The sequence below is a fragment of the Lontra canadensis genome, unplaced genomic scaffold, assembly GCF_010015895.1.
Source record: "Lontra canadensis isolate GAN:19392208 unplaced genomic scaffold, GSC_riverotter_1.0 scaffold58, whole genome shotgun sequence".
NCBI classification, from domain to species: Eukaryota; Metazoa; Chordata; class Mammalia; order Carnivora; family Mustelidae; genus Lontra; species Lontra canadensis.
This window is the reverse complement of record NW_022631052.1, coordinates 7,822,012-7,836,722: the sequence shown is the minus strand read 5'-3', so window position 1 is coordinate 7,836,722 and position 14,711 is coordinate 7,822,012. Positions and strand designations below refer to the sequence as shown.

At 46.6% G+C, this 14,711-nt stretch overlaps 1 protein-coding gene and 1 pseudogene across 4 annotated transcripts in view; both read left to right on the top strand.

Annotated features, from left to right (window-relative positions):
- The window catches only part of CUX2 (cut like homeobox 2), a 254,098-nt gene that overhangs the window by 94,731 nt on the left and 144,656 nt on the right, over positions 1-14,711 (top strand). The gene's annotated exons all lie outside the window — the stretch shown is intronic.
- On the top strand, positions 13,596-13,692 carry LOC116878735 (annotated as a pseudogene).

Genomic DNA, 14,711 nt, shown 5'->3' with positions numbered 1-14,711 from the left:
CATGGCTACACGGGCCCAGGACCCCAGAGACAGGAGCGCAGAATTAATGGCAGTCCCGAGTAAAGGATTCCTGTCTTGGCGAGGTTGATGGATTACATTGATGTACCATTTGTCATACTGTAATTGTTCTGGCAAATGTAATACCCACTAGTATAAACATTGTACTGCTTTGCTAATAAAACCCAAAATAGGAAGAGAAAGGATGATACAGTGTTATGCTCACTTAAAGAGACAATGCCTCCTTTCCAAGTTGGAGCCCACTTCTTCTTCCAGAAGCCTCAGTGCCTAATGCCTTCTCCATCGATGTGCACACATGTGCTAAGCAGCTGTCCGGCACCCGCCGTCCCAGCATGTGTAGTGTGGGGTGTGTGTACAGACATACTCTCTTAGTTTCCCTCTGTCAGCACCTCCCACAATTTCTCTCTCTCTCTCTCTCTCTTTTTTTTTTTTTTTACAATTTCTCTTCTTGGGGGTTTCATCCAGTGCAGCTCAGGACTGACTGACTAGTTATTGCTCAAAATCTTGTTGAGTTTCCTTGGTGCCTGCCTGGCGTCCCTGATGGAGGCTGTTGGTCCAAATTGACTTGGCATTCAAGGCTCTGCTCTGGCACCACTGCTGCTCCCAAGAGGTCTTCCCGGACCAGCCCACCTTCCCTGAGTGCACATCTCTCAGGCCTGTGTGACCCACAGTGAACCTGCCACCGCCTGGTACCTGTACTGCCTTATCCCTGTCATCAGATCATGAGGTTCTAGAAGGACTATTCCTGTTAGTAATGCACTCAGCTGCAAATAACTGGAAACTCGGCCAGTGATGCCTTAAATTTATGGGTGTATTTTTTTTTTTAGACCTTTATTTTTGGAGCAGTTTTAGGTTCACAGAAAAATTGAGCAGGAAGTACAGAGAGTTCCCATACAACCTTTGCCCCCACATATGTGTAGTCCCCCACATCAGCATTCCTCACCAGAGGGGTACATTTGTTACAGTTGATGAACCTACACTGGCATGTCATCACCCAAAATCCGTATAGTTTCCATCAGGGTTCAGTATTCGTGCTATAGGTTCTGTGTATTTGGAGAAATGTACAACGGCATGTATCTACCGTTACAATACCATATGGAGTATTTTCACTGCCCTAAAAATCTTCTGTGCTCTGCTTGTTCATCCTTCCCTCCTGGTAACCCCCAGCAACCCCTGGTGTTTTTCCTGTCTCCCTGGTTTTGCCTTTTCCAGAAAACCCTAGAGTTGACATCATATAGTATGTCGCCTTTTCAGATTGGCTTCTTTCACTTAATAATGTGTCATTAAGGTTCCTCCATGTCTTTACATGGCTTCATGGCTCATTTCTTTTTAGCACTGAATAATACTCCATTGTCTGGGTACACCACAGTTTATCCACTTACCAACCAAAGGACATCTTGAGCGTTTGTTTTTCTCAAATGACAAAGTTCATAGGTAGGTGACCCTCTGTCTTTCCGTTCTGCCATAATGGCCTCCATCTTCATAGCTGCACGATGGCAGCTTCTCCTCCCGGTCTCTTGTTTGCAGGTCAGGAAGTGAAGCCCCCTTCAGGGACATCCAATCTTCATCTCATTGTCCAGGACTCTCACTGGTCACTTGTAGCTACACAGGAGGCTGGGAAACCAGTTCTTGTAGCTTTCCATCCTCTGGTAGAAGGTGGAATAATGGTTGAATTATGTCCCCCTCAAAATTCACAGTTTGAAGTCCTAGCCCCCAGTACCTCAGAATGTGGCTCTATTTGGAGATAGGTAATTACCTTGACCTTGAAAGGTAGTCAAGTTAAAATAAGATCATTGGGGTGAGCCCTAATCCAGTATGAATGGTGTCCTTATGAGAAGAGGCAGTTCGGATGAGATGTACAAGTACAGATGAAAGACCATGTGAAGACACAGGACAGACAGCCATCGACAAGCCAAGAAGAGAGGCCTCGGAAGAAGCCAACCCTGCCAACACCTCAATCTAAAACTTCTGTCCTGCAGAATTGTGAGAAAAGAATTTTCTGTTATTTAAAGCTACCCAGTCTGTGGTACTTTTGTTGCAGCAGCCCTAGCAAACAAATGCAGATGATAAAGTAGAAAGGGATTGGAATAGCTTTTGGGGAGCCAATGTATTATCCTTGCCACAGGTGGGTTTTCTGGTTCTCCTGTTTTACAGAAGAGTAAAGAGAGTCAGGGTCAGTGACAAGCCCGGTGCTACAATCGCCGTCTAGTATAATGGTCAGAGTTTTGACAGAGACCCCCTGGGTTTGAATCCCAGCTCCACCACTCACACTTCTGTGCAGCTATGATTGAATTGCTTCATTCCCCCAAGCCTCAGTTTCCTCCTCTGTAAAATGGAGGTGACAAGAGCTCTGATCTCCCAGAGCCGATATGAGAGTTATAAATGAGAGGAACTATTGGGGAATTATGTACAGAGTGCCCAGGGTGTAACACCATTTCATAGGTGCTCATAGAGCTGAAATTGGAACCCAAATCTGTCTGATTCCCAGGCCTGGCATTCTGCTTCCCTGGGAGGGTAGCCAGATCAGAGCAGCAAAGAAATGGCTGGGATTTCTGTCCCCATGATCCATTCTCACTGTGTCTGTTCCCACAGCCCAAAGGGCATCCACTGTGCACTGTCCGCCCAGGGAAGCCCCCTCTTCCCTGGCACCCCTGCATGTGGAGTGAGGGGCTGAGCAGAAGCCTGGGGACCTTCACTCTCCCAGCTCCAGGATCCAGCTCTTGGAGGTTGGGCCCCGATGGTGAGATCACATGGAGCCAGGTTTGATAACAGACTCTGGCATTGAGAGGAGACCATATGAAAATGGATGGCGTGCCCCCTCGGAGCTGAGCACCTGCAAGGCTGTCGTTGGGGGTCACCTGGCAGAGGAGGAGGAAGGCACAGCTGCTGGCCTATAGCAGACCCTGAGATATTATAGCCAAAGGTGGAAAAGACCCAGGTAGACATGTCCTGGAAGGTGATGTATCCAGGAGGGCTCGGTAAGTGAGTCTTTTGGGTGGTCCAGATCCCTGGACACATGGTCAAGGGAGATTCTCCACCCAGGACCTGGTCCTTGGCCTGTCCCTGAAAATACTTCCTCTAATACAGTGGTGCCGCTGTGGTGGAAAACAGTATGGCAGCCCCCCCCAAAACACTCAAAATAGAATTACCATGTAGTCCAGCAATTCCCCTTTGGGGCATATCCCCAAAAGAAATGGAAACAAGAACTTGAACAGATATTTCTACATCCATGTTCACAGCAGCATTAATTACAATAGCCAAAAGGTAGAAGCAAGCCAAGTGCCCATCGCCAGAGGAGTGGATAAACAAATATGGTCTAGTCATTCAATGGAGTATTATTCAGCCTTCAGAAGGAAGGCAGTTGTTCAGCTTGGTCATGATTCCAGGGTCCTGGGATGGAGACCCACATTGGGCTCCCTGGTCAGCAGGGAGTCTGTCTCTCCCTCTGCCAGTCCCCTACCCCTTCTCATGTCTTCTCTCTCTCTCTCTCTCATAAAAATAAATTAATTAGTTTTAAGAAAAGGAAGGCAGTTGTGACCTGTGCTGTTATATGGAGGAATCTTCAGGACATTAAGCTAACTGAATAAGCCAGTCAGAAAAAGAGATACTATATGATTCTGCCGTATCATACTATGTGACTTGACACCCAGAGGAGTCAAGTTCATAGAGATAGAAAGTAGAATGGTGGCTGCCAGGGGCTGGGGAGTTAGTGTTTATGCGTATTGATTTTCACTTGCAAGATGAAAAAGTCCTCAAAGTAGAGGGTGGTGATGGGTCCACAACTAATCCCGTTCAATCGTACACTTAAAAATGGTTGAAAATGATAAATTTTATGTTATGTATATTTTACCACAATAAAAATACTGCTTTCGTTACTGCTGCTACTACTGGTAATACCAGTGATAATAAATGATGTTGCACTGCATACTTGACACAAATTATCACATGGGATCCTCCCAATAACCCTAAGTGGATATTGTTAATAAGTAGTTAAGGACATGAACAGTACTGAGGTTCAGAGAGGTTAATACATTTGTCCAAGGTCACACTGCTAGCAAATGGCTGAACTGGGCTTGGGACACATGTCTGTGTGTGCAAAATGCAATCTTTCAACCATAACCACCCTAGTCTGCCCCAGACTTTGATTAAAGCAAGGCTGAACTTGACACTATTGACATTTTGGGTTGGATAATCCTGTGTTGTGGGGGGACCTCCTTAGCATTGTTGCATGTGTTGTGGTGTTCCTGGGCTCCTTCCACTAGATGCGAATAGCACACACTTCCCACCCATCAAAGTGAGATGACCGAAAACGTCTCAAGACATTACCAAATATCCCCAAGGGGGCAAAATCACCCCCAGTTAGACCCACTGGCTTAACGGGGGCCTCCTGGCAGCCCAGAGAATATCAGACAGTTGCTGTCGCTGTCACCAAGGTAGATTCACTGGCCTGTAAGTGACTGCTTGCTCCCAAGCTCATGAGAACCCACATTTTAAAGCCACATCAATGGATGGAAATCAGCTTGTTCACAAAAGGTCACTGGGGTGGGTAGGGGGCACAAATGCTTTCTTCCCTATGGAAAAGATTTTTTCACAGGAGAGTCCGCACTGCCTAGACCCCCTCATGCTCAAAATGCCCAGACAGCTTGAACATCCCTTTTGGCATGAGGCTGGGCCCACCCTTACTTGTAGCTTCAACAGTGCTCATTTGTAAAATGGCTCAAGTTAGCAAAAAAATGTCTGTGCAGGTATGTGTATGTAGATGGTCAACACACATAGTGGCATTGTAGCCTTTCTATTAAAGATATTGGGACACTTTGCTGGATGAATAAAGTGGTAGAATAGGATCCCATTTGGGGGAAAAATTCTACTTATGAATGTACCTGTTAGTTCATGTGTAACAAAAAGCCCAGAAGGGTAGACACCAGAGTGTACCAGTAGGTTTGTTCACATCTGTATCCCTAGTGCCCTGGCATACAGTAGGTACTAAATCATTATCAATAGCTGAGTCGGGTTTGAAAGACTGGGCTGTCAAACTTTCTTCTTTGTGTGCTTCTCTGTCATTTGAATTTTTTAATAATGAGCATATATTAATTTCATGGCTAAAGGGGGAAAAAACTTCCCCCTGAGTCCCCAAAGAAAGGAAATTTAAAAAAAAAAAAAAGGTGCCTTGAATTTGCTTAGCTCTTCTCTTCCTTCTACAGAGCTCAGAACTCACGCGCCCATCTTGCCTGAGCCGGGGAAAGAAGCAAGGCTCGTGCTTTATGGTCCTTGTTCAGTCATGCATTGATAATATTGGACTCCCAAAGAAAGTTGCTTCTTTATATTTATTTCTCTCACTTTGGTTTTTCCCCTGGGCATTTGAAGTGGAGTGGGGGAGACTACTGGGCAGTGGGCATGGACAGGAAGGCAGTCAGAGAAGGGGTTGGGCCCTGGAAGGTTCAGTGTTGCTGCTATCCTAGGCGGGAGGTAGAGGGCTGGACCAGGTGACCTCTTGGTAGAGAGGGAGCTTCTACTCCGGTCACTTCCTCTCTCCTTGCCTGTGAGAGTCCTTCCAGAGCTGCCCAGGCACTGGGAGAAGCTTGGGGGCATGTGGAAGTCGGAGAAGAAAAACAGGAACTAGATTTTGGCGGGGAACAAGTTTCAGGACCACAAAGAAGACGGGCATGTCATCTTTTTTTGCAGTGATATAAGAGGGAGAAGAAACACACCCCCACCCCCAGCCTCCCGATCTCTGAATATTCCAAAGGCCTTTGAGTTTCTCCAATAGCATTTCAGATGTTTCTTAAAGTTTACAACTGACCCGATTCGTAGAAGAAGATAAACACCCTTCCTATGTTTGGAGTCATATGTAATTTTTATCTCTTGACCTTTAAATGTAAGCAGCAGTAAAATGAAGAACTATTGCCGTCATTTAACACTCTGGCTGTACTAACTGGTTCCTGCCTGAGAACCGTGGTTTTAAATTGGCTAATGCAGAATACTTGCAGAGCTAATAATAATTCAGATTACTCCTGTCAGCTATTCCGGTTTCATGGGTAATTTAGTAGTTGAATAAATTTTTAAAAAAATTCATTCGTTACCATGCACTGTTATGAATCAGTAGATGGTTTACCATTGGCAGCAGTAACTGTAAGAAGATTTAAATTGCTACTGAAAAGGATTTGAGTGAAGGTAATGTTTTATAATGTTCTAAGCCATATGCACTACTTTCAGGCCTCATCAGTTTTACATTGATTCCTAGTGAAGTGTTTAATTGCATCATGAATGCAATATAATTCAGTTCTTTCTGCTAATATGGTATATATCTCAAAGTGATATACAGCACTGACAGGGAGAATTCGCAGTTGCGTCCGGATTTGGGAGGGCAGTGAGAATTGGGCGCCTACTGGATGCATGAAGAGCAGGCGGCGGAGGGGGAGGCTGTAGCCTGGTGCCATCTTGCTGAGACTGGGTGGGGGGCTGTCATAAGTGTGCGCGGGGAGGGGTGGGCGTGCTGTCGCCGGCCCTCAGTGCTGACGGCCAGCCAGAGAGGGGCCCGGTGCCGTAGGCCTTCCCTGGGAGAGCGGCTGGCTGAGAAGTCACAGAAGTCTGGCCAGGCCCTCTTCCACCATCCGATGCTCATGGATTTCGCCTGGCCATCTCCTTGGCCATTTCTAAGTGGTTATCAAGAATTGGGCTTTCTGTTGCCGTCTGTTTAGTTTTTCATGGAATATTTATTGAGCACCTAAAGAAATGCAGTGGAGGAGTGGACTGTTAGAGCTGGGGGCAAATGCAGTGGAGGGTGGCTGTTAGAGCTGGGGGCAAAACCCACCTGTGCTTTTTATTCTCTGCAGCCCATGAAGCAGCCCAGGGTATAGGGATATTCTTGCTGGCATAGGCCCCTGAATTCTGTTTTCAGAGGCAACTCTGCCTGCTGCCCTTCCAGGTAGAGGGATGCAGTCTTCCAGATTGCGGTGTGTGAAAGCAGAGTTCCTTCTTTCTGGAATTTGTTCATTTATTCCCTGACTCATTCATTCAGTGAACTCATTCAGCCAGGTACTGCTCTAGCTTCTGGGGGTGTAGGGGTGGACAGATATGCCTGCCCTCATGACGCTTCTATTCTAGTAGGGACAGACGGACCATAAGCAGGTATATAATTAAGAACACCAATTAGTCTCAGATAGTGTTGATGACAGGCTCCACTTGATACCTTGGTTCTGGGTTTGTTTGTTTTTTTTTTTAAAGTATGTCCCAGTGGATCCATTTGCCTAGGTGACCACAACAAAGTACCACAGACTGGCTGGCTTCAACAACGGAAATTTATTTTCTTGCAGTTCTGGAGGTTTAGCTCAAGGTGTCAGCAGCATTGGGTTCTTCTGAGGGCTCTCTCCTTGGCTTGCGGATGGCCGTCTTCATGTTCAGCAGGCAGTTCTCCCTCTATGCATGTCTATGCCCAGATTTCCCCTTTTTATAAGGACAGCCGTCATAGTGGACTAGGGACCTCATTTTAACTTGCTCACCTCTGTAAAGACCCTATCTCCAAATATCCAGATAAGGTCCCATTCTGAGGTAATGACCCTTAGGACTCTAAATTGGGAATTTTGGAAGACACAATTCAGTCCATAACACCCTGTGTCGAAAGAGTGCGTGTGTGTGTGTGTGTGTGTGTGTGTGTGAGTGAGAGAGAGAGAGAGAGACTGTGGCAGGGTGGATGGAGGCTCTCAGTGAAGGGAACAAGGAAACAATGCTAACTGCGCTCTAATCAGAAGGCTCTTTCTGTCAACCCCTGTGAATGATGTGAAAGTCAGACTTGCTTGTCACGTCAATCCCTTCTCCAGCAGGACCTTAAAATCAGAGTTCATGCATTTTCAGATATCTGATTGCTGTGCAGCCACAAAGCAGAAGCCCAGGGCCTGGGGCTCCCCCCTCAGCCTGGCGCCTCAATGTAATCAGATCCTCCTTTTTATCCCCACTCTCGAGGAAGGCCAGCCAGGCCACCTTTTTGATCATCGTAACCTTGACGCAGAAGAATAATTTATCCATGCCCCCAGACGAGGAAATTGCAAAATATTATTTATGAAGGTGAGCCGACACGTCGTAATTCTGGCCCTGTGTTTCTGGATGTGGCTGGCCAGGATGGGGAAACATGGGTGATGTTTGATAATAAAATGGGACCGTGTACCCATGAGATGGAGGTGTGAAGAACAAGGAGTGCGACATCCCACAGGAGAGATTTCAGGGAATGAGAATTGTCCCAGAAGCAGACCCAAACTGCCCTTCCCTGGACTCGCAGGTCGGAAGCGGGAGGAGAGAAGTTTCCAGGGTATAGAGAGGCTGGTGTGAGAGGGGCTACTGAACAGTACTTCGAGCAGAGGAAGGTATGGGGGTCTTCTGAGGATTGTTGCCTTGGTTTTGGGAACTTGGGAGGTTTGTAGTAAAGTGGTCATGAACTCTGGCTTTGGATCAGGCCAGCCTTGAGTTTGAGTCCTGGCTCTGAAAATTCCTCTGTAATTTGTGACATTGAACAGGTTAGGTCACTTTTCTGAACCTCGGTTTGCTCATCTGTACAAAAGGATTAATAACAAATCAATGTGAAGTGTAACTGTCTCTTCAGTGGGCCTGACTCTTTACCTAGAAGAATTTAAGTTGCGTGACTAAGAACGCAGCTCTGGAGCCAGATAGTCTGGCCTGGCATCCCAGCTCTTAGGCCTTAGACCAGTCACTTCATCTCTTTGAATCTCCATTTTCCTCATCTGTCAAATGGGCATAAAAAAGATGCAATTTCATATGGTCCTCTTGAGCCTTGAATGAATGAATGGAAGGAAAGCGTTTAACAGTGCCTGTCTCACAGTAAGTGCTCAGTAAATGTTGGCCATTAATATAAGTTCCTAGGACACAGTTCTTGGCAGTCTTCCTTCTGAGAAGCTGTTCCCAACCTTGACTCGGATTTAGAGGCAGGCTGTCTCCCATCTGCCAATGCTGTCCTGTCGAACAACATGCTTAATTTAAAAATCTAAATGGATTTGCATTCCTTATGATTTGAAAAATTCTTCGGAGCATTGAGAAGTGCCCCATAAGGGGGCAGAATATGTATTGGGGAACCACCCTGGCATCTGTCCGCTGCAGGGGAGATGGCAGACCCCAGCAGACCCCAGAATCGCTGACTGCCCAGCTCACAAACTGGAAGTAGCAAGTCCTAAAAGCACCACGACTCTCAGGCATCAGCTGTGGGAAGTTCAGCCCAGTAAATGTTTTGCAGCCTCTCAACAATTTGGGGTTCTACCGAATTAGCGTTTGATATTGAATTAGTATTCATTTTCTCTAATATGATATAAAAGTATAATCACATTAGTGACTTTTATAGCATATTAGATTATACATTTGGAACACATCCCCGCCTGAAGCAGCTTTAGGGAAAAAAAAAAACAAAAAACCCGCCAACAATAATAACCAGCAAACCGTCTTCCACCCTGGCTCACAAGCCTGGGCTTTTCCAGCCGGGCTGCAGCAACCTGCATAGGAAATTCTCTACTCTCTGCCTCCTGGTCCCTACAGAGAAAGAATTTTCATTCCACCGCCCTGATTTGTGAAGCATTGAATTTAAGACCTTAATAGTCGTTCCAAATGAATGTTTCTTTAATCCCAGGGCAGAAACACAGGCTGTGGTTGAGATGTAATTAATAGCACTAATTACTCTTCTCTCCCTCCATCCACTTTTCCTCCTGCCAGCATCCCTGTTCCCCAAGAAACCTGGCAGAAACATCAGAAATGTTCACCTTTTGTTCCAGGATGTCCCTGGAAAACCAGAGCTCACCCCAATCATGGTTCCCTCTCTTGGATTGTTTTTCCTCTGCCTCCCATAGTTCCTTTAGTTCTGGGACTCCCGGGCCTTCCAGAAGTTTTAGATTTTCTAAAACCTGTTTTAAGCCATCATGGTGACTCAACCTTTTGTGAAGGTCATGTTCTAAGGAGGTCTTTCCTGAGCATCTTTCTCTGCAGTGCAGCCTCATTAATGCGTTGGTCCCAACACAGATGAAATTCCTCACAGATTCAGCAGGGTACCTGTCATCAGACACCCAACCTGAGGCATCCCATCAACAGCCCTGTTGGGCCAAAAGCTTAGCCTCACCAAACCTTTTCCACTGCAAAGAATAAAGCATTAAATTTTTCTGTACGTATAATGAAAGCAAGTAAGCTGGTCAAAAGGGTTATTTAAAATGATTTATTTATTTATTTATACATTACCTCATTCCCAAATAACTGGAGGTGGGTTGACTTGCCCAGATAAGCTTTGAATGTAGGTAGCATCTTGCATGCGAACTTTTGACAGTTTAGCAGTAGCTTTCTGGAACGTCACAGTGAGAAGGATTCTTGGACCACATTCTGGATTCAGTCTATAAACATTTGATGTGTGCCAGGCACTGCTGAAGGCACAAGGCCACTGCCTCAAACTGGACAGCTAAAGTCCCTCCCCAAAAGGAATTCACATTCCAGTTAGGAGAAGCTGATCGTCAATACCGATAAGGCCAGGTCATGCAGGGCTTGAGCACAAGAGAGAGTTGGCATCCTATTCTAATTGCAATGGGAAGCTTTTGGAGGATTCTCAGGGAAGTGCCAGTATCTGGTTTGTGTTTAAAAATCAAAGCTTTTTTTTTTTTAATAGTTACTCTGGGAACAGGAACAGAGGGAGAAGCTAGAAGACCAGAAGATGTTTTTAGGCATCTGAGAAAGAAATGGTGGAGGATGGAGCATAGGCAACAATTGATTTTACTTGAGCTCTACTGTAGAGATCCATCTGACCTGATTCATCAGTGGCTGGATTGCAGGGTAGGAGTGGGCAATCCATTAGTAATGTCTGCCACTGGCCTACTAGGTGGCAGTGGCCACTTGAATGCTACGTATTTTCCATTTCTACCCTATAAATCAGTTTTAGCTGGTCAAGAGAGTTGGAGAGGATGAAAGGGTCACTCAGGGATAGTAATTTGTGGCTTTAGTAACAGCTAACAACTAACACATGTTCCAGGAGGTGCGTTTGAAGGGGAGTATTCATTGGCTGTCCGTGCAGACCCTGGGGTGGGGGGACTGCCACGTTGTCTCAGCCCGAGATTGTCCAGGGATCGGTAAGCATATGGGACCTTCAGAAGACAGATCCATCTGACCTGTGCAAAGGACCAACATGATTCCACAGAGACACAACCAGGGAGGTTCAAAGAAAAGAGGCTAAGCAGACAGACATCAGTGGAACAGGTTAATAGGAAAACAGTTTTTAATTATCTCGGGTGAAAACAGGATCAGAGGCTTTTCCTTCTTCTCTTCACCCTACAAATAGGAAGGACTCAGCAGTCTTGGTTGGGGGCAGGGAGATTAATAGCAAATGACCAACTGGAAGCTCCCCCCCTTTTTTTCCTTCTTCTTTTTCTTCTCCTCCTCCCCCTCCCTCCCTTCCCTCTCCCCCTACTCACCCCTCCCCCACCTCCTCCTTCTTCTTCTGTAAACCTCTGTCTTCTCTAAGAAGATGAGACACTTGGAGAAAGTCAGTCGTCGCGTGATTGGGCGGGGTAAAAAGTTAGCTTGGGATTGGGCAGTGAACTGGACTTTGGGAGGCAAAAGCCATTTTAAAAGCTTGGGACACCCACATGAGAATGTGGCAAGACTGAGTTCTGGGGGACCCGTGAATCTCATTGCAAAATATTTTTAAATCTTTCAGGATAAGGGAAATTCTTGAGATAACGATATTGAACAGGGCTCTACGTGTAATGTGTAACTTCCTATTTAAAAGAAATGGTATAAGGACAGACTTTATGGTTATACACCAGTCTCTTCAGTATCCATTCCTGCAAGGAGTTGAGGAAAAACTGTCAAACTGCAATCCCTGTCCTTGTGGTCTCGGTTCCCACAGCTGGCCCTGTGGCTTCGGGAACATCCAGCCCTAGACAAACTTAATTTCCTTCACTGGCGCACAGGCCAGGAAGATAGAGGGCACAGGAAATGGGACCCACGTGAGGCCTCCACCCCAGCCCCTTCCCCTCAGGCCTGGGGAGAGCCCTGCAGACCCCCAGCTCTCAAACCCAGCTGGTGTTTGGACCCCTCACTCCTGCCCAAAAAGATGTCGACAGCACCCACCTGGGAACCCCGCCTGGCCTTCCCAGCTGGGATGCTGGGCCAGCTTGGAGAACCACTGGAGAGTATCCTATTTTAAAAGATTAATTTTCAAAGATACGTTTTTCTATAAGCAATATACATGTGATCTTTTAAACTGAGAAATTAAAGATAAGCATAGAATGAATGGTAAGTCTCCTGAACTTCTAACCCCCTTTTGGTTACTCCACATTTATTTGTTTTTTCCAAGACACTTTAACCCATAGACAAGCATGCAAGAGCAGCCCCCTTACTAAAATAGAAAAGAGATGAAATAAAATCCCTACTGTGTGCTGGGTACTGAGAATACAGCAGCGAACAAAAGAAAAAAGGTCTGTCATGGTATGAACAGTCTAGAAGAGGGCTGGGGGACCAATAAGAAGCATGTAAACAGACAGGATAAAAGAATCACAAATTGCGATCCTGCAAAAAGCAAATCAAGAATGTGCCGTGATAGAGCAGCAGGGCTAGGGGGTTCCTAACTGGATTATGAAATATAAGGCATCTGCCATGGGAAGAAGCATGGGGGCCTGGGTAGTGTGGGATGTGTCTGTGTCTGGGCATGTGCTTCTTGACCTCTGTGAATATCTGCGTGTCTGGGTTTGTGTGTATGTGTGCACATGTGTGTGGCTTGTATCAGGGAGGGCTGCCGCAGGACAGAGGGCTTATGTGACCAGAGCCATTGGGGGTTGGAGGTGCAGGGGGAGAGCTAGGCTACACCCAGCTGGACAGGCCTCCTTAGCCACACAGGAGGTCTGGGTTTTTGACTTAGTGCCCACAGAGCTGACGGAAGGGTACAAAGAGAAGTCATGCCATCTAACAGTGTTATTGGGGATACCTCTGAAACAGCATTATGGGGGCAAGCACGTGGCCAGGAGGAGGCTAGGTGGGGGTGAAGAATGGTTGGGGCTTCACGAAAAGTGGAGCTAACGGTGCTCATGGGTGGGTGACTTAATGCAGCATAATGGAGTGAATGGAAATGCTTCCCAGGCTCCTGGCCTGAACATCTGGACTGGATGTGCCACCTTTTCTTGAGATGCAGAAGACACTGGAAGAAAGAGTGGGGAGCTCTGCAGGGGGTATGCCATTGGGATGGAGGTAAGAAATCTGGGTGGGGCCCTTAGAGGACCTGGCTATGTCCAGGGATGGGGCACACCATTTGTCCCTGGCTCTGGGGTGCTGTGCAGAGCATCCCATCAGTTATCTCTGCACAGCCCTGGGGGCAGATGCAGGAAACCCATTAGAAGGACGTCTGCTCTGGGGACCTAGCCCCAAACCTCAGTATCTGGGCGCCGTGTGAAGCTGGGTTATTCGCAGGACTGGCTCCCTCAGGGGCTGGGACAGTCTTTCTAGGGCCAGTTCATGTTATCTTTAGCTCAGAAAGTAAGGATACACTGCATTGCTAAGATGATCATCTCTTGGGTGCCTTGGTTGAAGGTAATCTTTAAAAGCTAAAGCTGATCCTTTTCGTAAGCGTGATGACTAGGTGTTCACACTGTTGTGTGACATGTGCCCCCCTCAGACGTCATTACAACCTCAGCAATTACCCATCTGATAGTTTAAAAAAAAAAAAAAAGAAAGCTAAAGCTGCTGAGCATTTTACTGTGTCAGTCCTAAACCACCCATAAACTGAGTTAATCCTCACAACAACCCCAAGAGGCAAGTTCTGCACTGACTCCCTTTATACAGATCAGGAAGCTGAGGTTCAGCAAAGCAGTGGTTGCACAGCAGTGTGGTATAGACAGGATTTGAAACTAAGCCAGTCTGGCTGCAAAGCCTGTTCTCTTCACTTTCATATGCTGTGCCAAACACTTGCTATAAAATGTCTCTTAAAGTCACATGTACCCTTCAAGAGGGCAGGGATGACCATCACACCCATTTTACAGAGGGGTAACAGGCTCAGAGAGAGGAAACACCTAGTTCATGGTCACAGAGCTGTTAAGTGGCAGCATCAGAATTTGAATCCAAGACTAAGAAGCTGTGAACTTTCTTTTGGACATGGGACATGCTTCTGAACACCAGCTCCTGCCTTCCTCTACTGGCAGTAAGGGTCCCTATCCCCCCAGCCCAAAGTGTCCCAATGACCCACTGAGGTCAAGAGACAAGACTCGATCTTTGGGGCTGCCCCGGCAACTTCCTAAGCAGGGCTTTACAAATTAATGAGGAAAAAGCAAAAGTTTGTGGGCTCTTCAGAATTCTGTGGTGGGACCTGCAGAGATCCCATCTCAAAAAAGGTGGGTTTATCTCTGGAGTTCCTGCCTGGGGCCCTCAGTGGGCAAGGGCTGGCGTTCATGTTGGACTCAAGTAGCACTAAAGCCGCAACTTCTGGGACATGAAGTCTCAGCCAGCTCATGGGGTTTCGGGCCCCTCTGCCCACTGGAAGACCCCAGTGGTTCATTGGGACAGTTGTGTCCATTGGAGCATTGATGGGGCAGCACCAAACGGCTCATGAGCAGTGAGAGCTCTGTGTGGGATTCACCGTTTGCTTTAACATTTAGACTTTAGAAAATACATGTTCATGTATGTGTGTGTTTCTTGAACCAGTAGTTGGTAAATCACACCCTGATTTAGAAAAA